Source organism: Mesoplodon densirostris, chromosome 10, assembly GCF_025265405.1.
Source record: "Mesoplodon densirostris isolate mMesDen1 chromosome 10, mMesDen1 primary haplotype, whole genome shotgun sequence".
Taxonomy (NCBI): domain Eukaryota; kingdom Metazoa; phylum Chordata; class Mammalia; order Artiodactyla; family Ziphiidae; genus Mesoplodon; species Mesoplodon densirostris.
The window spans coordinates 79,160,801-79,167,745 of record NC_082670.1 but is presented as its reverse complement, the minus strand read 5'-3'; positions in this window follow the sequence as shown (position 1 = coordinate 79,167,745).

The window sequence follows — 6,945 nt, the reverse complement described above, 5'->3', positions numbered from 1 at the left end:
TATCTCCTGCTTTCAGGAAGAAAAGGAGAGGTCAGAGGGCCCTTCTCACATCTGCTGTTTTTCAAGTGTCTTTAGCTCAAAATAATCCTTATGCCAAAGTAGCATATTTTGGGGGCATATTCTGCCACGCTTTCCATGTTTACAAAATAAAGCCAAGCTGGTTATAGCAAATTACACTCCTACCAGCAGTATATAAGTGTTCAGTTACCCACCATCTTTACCAATATTTTCTATTTTTCAAGCTTTTTAAGTTTTGTGACCCGGTGTGTCTATACTGGTATCTCATTATTGCTTTCTTTTTAAAAAAACAGCAAGTTTGATTTAAAAGATATATTTAGAAAGCTATAAATTTTTTTCAAGCACTCATGAGCATTTACAAACATTGACCACATTCTAGATTACAAAAAAAAGTCCAGATACCAAAGAATCATACATATCAGAGTATACATCTACAACATCTCTAGACCTAAACAATAATGAAAATACTATATATCAAAACGTGTGGGATGCAGGTAAAATAGAATTGAAGGAGAAGTTTATAGTTTTAAGTGCAGACAGAAAAGAAGGCTGATATTTAATGAGCTAAATGTCAAAGTTAAGAAGTTGGTAAAATAACAACAGAACCAATCCAGAGAACATGGAAGTAGTGAGAAAATAAAAATAAGAGCAGAAACTAAAGAAGTGGAAAACAAATATATGATAATGAAGATCAATACTGCCAAAAGCTGGTTCTTTAAAAAAAAAACAGTAGAGAATGATATGGCTGACTTTATGCCCGTACATTTTTAAACTTTCTAGAAACATCTAAAAAATATTGTTGAACAAAGTTGGCTTAAGGAGAAATAAAAAACCTGAATAGTTAATAACACTTAAAGAAATTAAGTCATGAGTTAATCTTCCACAAAGTCACCATCAGCCCATCAGTTTTATAGGGGAGTTCTATTAAATTTTAAAGCTATTCATCGGTTTGGTTTTATACAAAGTCATCTAGACAATAGCAAATGAGGGAGGGAGATGGTGGCCATGGCCTGCCCACCTGCTGAACACGGTGGGGCATCGCTCCAGGGCCTTTTGCTTCAGACGTGTAAGATCCCCTACCCAAGAAGCCTTTGATGTCTCTGTCACTGTCTCTGGGCTCTTTCTTCGGTCTCAAGCCTGGGCAACTACAAGCCTTGAAGGCCTGCGAGGTGCAGCCCAACAATTGGTGAGCCAGCCAGGGAGCCGAGGCAATTCCCGTGAGCACCCGAGATGTGGGGAAATAAAGACAGGGTACGGGAAGTTGCAGGGGGTGATCCCGAGGAGGCCGTCCACAAGCCTGTAAGGCCCTGTGGCAGCTGACCACCACGGGAGATGTCTTTCTCTTCCATCACAGTGATGATCTCCTATTAACTTCAGAGTCTCTTTCCAGTTTAAAAGTAGCAGCCCCATACTCGTAGCTCCTCTGACTGCACAAGGGATGGTTGGTGCCTACAGACAAAACCCAAGGACCTGGATTATCTATCAGATATTTGGGTGTTATTTGGTTGGGTAAGACAAGCATACTCCCAACCCACCACCCCTAAACAACTACAGTCACAAGCTTTAGGGATATTAACTCAGGGATAGGCTTGTGAATTGGACGTGGCCAGTTACCCCGAAGGGGTTGGTTGGGGCCTGTGACAATGGAAAAATAATAAGAGTACCGTTGGGCTCCTGGTCCCAGCTGTGGAAGGGGGCACAGCAATGATACGGTATAATGGAACAACAGCTATACGCCGCCTGTGATGTGTTACGACAGGTGGAAGACGTTACAAAAGGTCTACCCAAGTCATCGAGCAATGCCAAAAACCACCATTGGGGGTCTAGAACAGCTGTGCCCAATATAAAGGACCCCCCATGGACATTGATAGTGACCAAGGAACCCACTTTACCATCCATGAAGTTCAGGCACGGGCCAATAAAAGTGACATACGCTGGCATTTCCACCTACCCTACAACCCCACTGCTGCTGGGCTAATTGAAAGGATGAATGGACTGCTTGAACAACAGCTGAGATGGGAAACCCGCTCTCTCCACACGTGGACACATCCCAGGAGCAATCGTCCCAGTGCCTGCCCTTGCTGCAGGATCTACCCCCAGGCGAATACATAAAATGGCCCTGGGATGGGCAGGTAAACCCCTGGTGGTTTGGGTTTGCTACCCTGTGGGGAGTAAGATTAGAAAGGGACTTACAGATTTCACCTGTCTTCTACCCCGGCACACCTAAGACTACTAAGGTAATTAATCTGGGCCCCCTACGGGAGAAAGGCACCATTATATCAACCCCGTGGTTAGTCGTTTTACCACTGCTTCGGTATCTGGCACCGGCTATGGGACCTGAGAGTGGACAGGCGGTATGGAACTGTAGGCCAGGACAAAACCACTGGCAGGGTTGGTATTATCTCAGAATGCTGCTACTGCCTGTATTTTGCTTAATGGTCTTGATCTTCCCTGTACTGCACCTCTTAAACATCTCACATTTTGTCCCTAGTCTGAGCAACTGGGCTACAATGGTGGCCTCACTGCTATGATTGCTGGGTCTACAGTAAGATGCCGCCGTCATCCTCCTTTGGACTTGCATGAAAAATTGACTCAGTAAGCGCTTGGCTCCAAAGTCTGCCCACCCCTTGGACTCTGTATTGCATTTGTTTTGTATTTGTGTTGTATTTGGCTGCATTGCACCTCTACATACCCGACCCCAGGGATTGTAGGAGGAAGGCCAAGGTGGTAAGGGTCGTGCAGGGTATGTCGGGGTGGAGTGTACGGTCAGACCACTCGAGATGGCTGTTCTCTTGCTCTCTGTGCATCCCCTGCTCGACCGGTCCCGGCTTCACCTACACCTGCGCACGTGAACGTGCTTGCCCCCGCCTTAGCTCGTGACTGATCTAATCCTTAGGCCAGAACGGCTCCTCCTGCTAGATTATTAAAGGGAAACACCTGCCCTCGTGATGCTTGTTAACCCGAGGGGCTGTGCGGGATATGCCCCAGCTGCTGGTTTCCCTGGTAACTGATGAACTAACCTGACCGTCAATTCCCCTATAAATGTGAGCCGCCTTCTTCCCTGAATAGGAAAGATGGCTGCCGCGGCCTGCCTGCGTGCATTACCGGCTGGAGTGTCGCTCCAGGACCTTTTGCTTCAGACACGTAAGACCCCCTACACAATAAGCCTTTGATGTCTCTGTCACTGTCTCCAGGCTCTTTCTTCGCTCTCGAGCCTGGCCAACTACAAGGCTTGCAGGCCTGCGGGCTGTATGTAGCCCAGCGCCCTCCCTCCTTCCCTCTCCCCACTGGTAATCACTAGTTGGTTTTCTGCATCTGTGAGTCTGTTTCTGTTTTGCTATATACATTTATTTTTTAGATTCCACATATAAGTGACATTATCGCGTTTGTTTGTTTGTTTTTTAATCTTATTTTTGGCTGTGTTGGGTCTTCATTGCTGAACGCGGGCTTTTCTCTGGTTGTGGCGAGCGGGGGCTACTCTTCATTGTGGTGCGCAGGCTTCTCTTGTTGCGGAGCACGGGCTTTAGGCGCACAGACCTCAGTAGTTGTGGCTCGCGGGCTCTAGAGCGCAGGCTCAGTAGTTGTGGCTCACGGGCTTAGTTGCTCTGCAGCATGTGGGATCTTCCCGGACCAGGGCTTGAACCCATGTCTCCTGCACTGGCAGGCAGATTCTTAGCGTCTGCGCCACCAGGGAAGCCCAAAGTGTTTGTCTTTTTCCGTCTGACTTATTTCACTAAGCATGGTGCTCTCTAGGTCCATCCACGTTGCTGCAAATAGCTGAACTTCATTCTTTTTTACAGCTGAGAAATATTCCATTATGTATATATACCCCGCACGGTAATCCATGTGTCTGTTAATGAGTACTTGGGTTGCTCCCATCTACTGGCTATTGTAAATGGTGCTGCTATGAACATTGGGGTGCATTTACCTTTATGAATTACTGTCTTCATTTTTTCCAGATATACACCCAGGAGTGGGGTTGCTCAATCTATACAGTAGTTATATTTTTAGTTTTGAGGAACCTCCATACTGTCTTCTATAATGGCTGAACCAATTTACACTTCTACCAACAGTGTATGAGAGGAGGGTTCGCTTTTCTCCACATCCTTGCCAACATTTGTTATTTGTTAACTTTTTGATGATGGCCATTCTGGCAGGTGTGGGGTGTTATCTCATTGTGGGTTTGATTTGCATTTCTCTGATGATTAGTGATGTTGAGAGTCTCTTCATGTGCCCATTGGCTAGCTGTATATTGTCTCTGGAAAAAAATGTTTAGGTCTTCTGTTCATTATTTGACTGGGTTGTTTGCTTTTTTGATGTTGAGTTGTATGAACTGTTGTATGTTTTAGATGCTGACCCCTTGTTGGTCATGTCGTTCGTGGGTATTTTGTCCCATTCAATGGGTTGTGTTCGTTCTGTTGATGATTTCCTTTGCCGTGCAGGGGCTTTTGAGTTTGGTTCGGTGTAACTGGTTTGTTTTTGCTTTTGTCTCTTTTGCCTTGGGAGACCAGGGGAATATTGCTGTGGTCGTGTCAGGTGGTGTTCTACCTGTGTTCTCTTCTGGGAGTTTTGTGGTTTAGGTCTTGCTTTTGGGTCTCTAGTTCATTTTGAGTTTATCTGTGTTTGTGGTATGAGGGAATATTCTGGTCTCATTGTTCTGCATGTGGCTGTCTTGCTCGTCGTGTCCATTGTATATTCTTGCCTCCTTCAGTTTTTCCTCTTTAAAAATGCGCCTTTGATAAATAGTGATCATTTCAAAATCAAAAACTTTTCAGACAACTAAAAAGTTGTAAAGTATGTTTGAGCTTTTGAAATGTCTTTTAGTGTAAAACAAACAAACAAAAAAAACCAACAAAAACCAGAAAAAACCATGAGGGAACACACCCCACTTCATTTTATGGTAAAATAATTTTGATATCAAAGGTCAATAAGGACAGTAAAAGAAAATTGCAGGCCAATCCACTTATACACTGATGCAAAAAATATCCTAAGCAGGCCTCCAAAATCCCACAGCCAGGGCCTGGTGGCACTGGAATTATTTTGAGCCCATGTGCTACAGACATCTCCTCTCTGTGGGTCTAGTCTGGCCCCAAGCAGGTAAGGGACTCAGGCCTGAAATGACCACGGGCTCCCTCTCTGAATCCTGCCGTTCCAGAGCCAGGCCGGAGTCAGTGGAAAGTTCCAGTGGCAGTTTTTCCAGAGATGCCTCACCCAGGTGAACACTGGAGAGAGAGAGAGAGAAATGTCTCAGGGTGACCTTGCTGGCCCAGTCCTGCCCACTGGCACTGTGGCCAACGGGCACTCCTCTGCCCCTGGCCTGCTCTGCCCACAGCCAGGAGCCTCCCGGCTGCAGAGCCCAGGTCTGCATCCCAGGGGCAGCAGACACCTGCAGGAGCTGAGCCAGAAGGCTGTCTGGGTCAGATGTGACATGCAGACCTTGGACTGGACATAAGGGCTGAAGCTTCCTGCCTTCTGCCCTGCAAAGGCTCCGCTGTCCCAGGGCAAAGACCTGGCAGCCATGGGAGGCCAGGCTCCTTGGGAGGGCAGTGTAAGGACAGTCTCCCGCAGGGAGCAGGGCTCCTCCAAGTTTACCCCCTCGCAGGGAGGGAATGGCCTGAGGGTGCCCAACCCTGGGAGGTGGGGCAAGGGCATCGGGGAAGGCTTCCCAGAGAAGGTGCTGTCTAAACAGAGCCCTGGAGGAGTGAGCTGGGCCAAGGGGAGGGTGACAAGGTTCCAGGTGAAGAGACAGAGGCAGAAGCTGGGTAGGGCCAGGGCAGGGGTGAGTGCTGTAGGAGCGAGGACGGTGGAGGCCACAGGGTGACAGCCCGGGGAAGCAGGCCAAGGAGCTGGGCGTGGAAGTCTGAGGTTAGCCTGGTGGAGACAGTATTAGCGCCGCATTAGGGGCCTGGGCCATGGAGTCAGGAGAACCTCGGCCGATTCCTGGCTGCCCTGCTCACTAGCTTTGTGACCCTGGCTACCTCCTTGACCTCAGCTTTCCCACACGTGAAATGGGTTCATAACAGAACCTATGGAACACAGCATTTGGCATACTGTAAGGGCTCAACAAAGGGCTACTGTTTCTGTTTTGTTATTTTATCTGATCAGAGTCGGTTGGCTCCCCCGGGCTGGCGATGTGGAGCTGCCACCATCAGCAGTATGTGTCCTCCGAAGAGATGATAACTGAAGCCCAGGGGTGGAGGCGGTGATGGGGGGTGGGGGGAGAGCGACAGAAACGGACCCCTGTGCTCCACGGATGGCCAAGGAGTCAGAGGAGGGTCAAATGTGCTTCCTATGGGGGAACAGACCGCACACGGCTGCTAGTGCAGTCAGATAAACCTGACTCCCAGCAGTGCATAAAGATGGATAGTAAGCATGAGGGGAAGGAAATACTTGAATTGGGGTTTTTATCTCTCTTTATGTTCCAAACTCTCCACAACACTCCATCTTGATCACTTTAAAAAGTGGACTTTGCTCCTCTAATTTAAAATTTTTCTTATTTATTCCTCAAATACTGTATTATAGAAAAAATCATAAAGTACAGAAAAGACAAAGAAATAAAATCACCCATTATTCTTCTGTCCAGTGTAACTACTGCTGACACGTGGTGTGAATCCTTTCAGACTCTGTAGCCCACGTTGTCACCTGTGTTATAAGCAAGATCTCTTAGGACTTGCTGTCCACACTGCACAATAGATCACGCCCGTCCTTTCCCGTCAGTTCTTTTCTCATGGGTTCATTGTGTTCTGCTAATAGGGACCTGCTGCAATGTGCCTGACCAGTCCTTGATTTGGGGGTATTTAGTTTATTTTTTGTACTACCACATCCTATTAGATGTATTTTGGTGCATACCGTTTGCCCTTTCCTTGGGATAAATTCCACTTTGAGGCTCATGGGTGGGTTTCTGTGAAGTAGGGTACAAAATGCTAT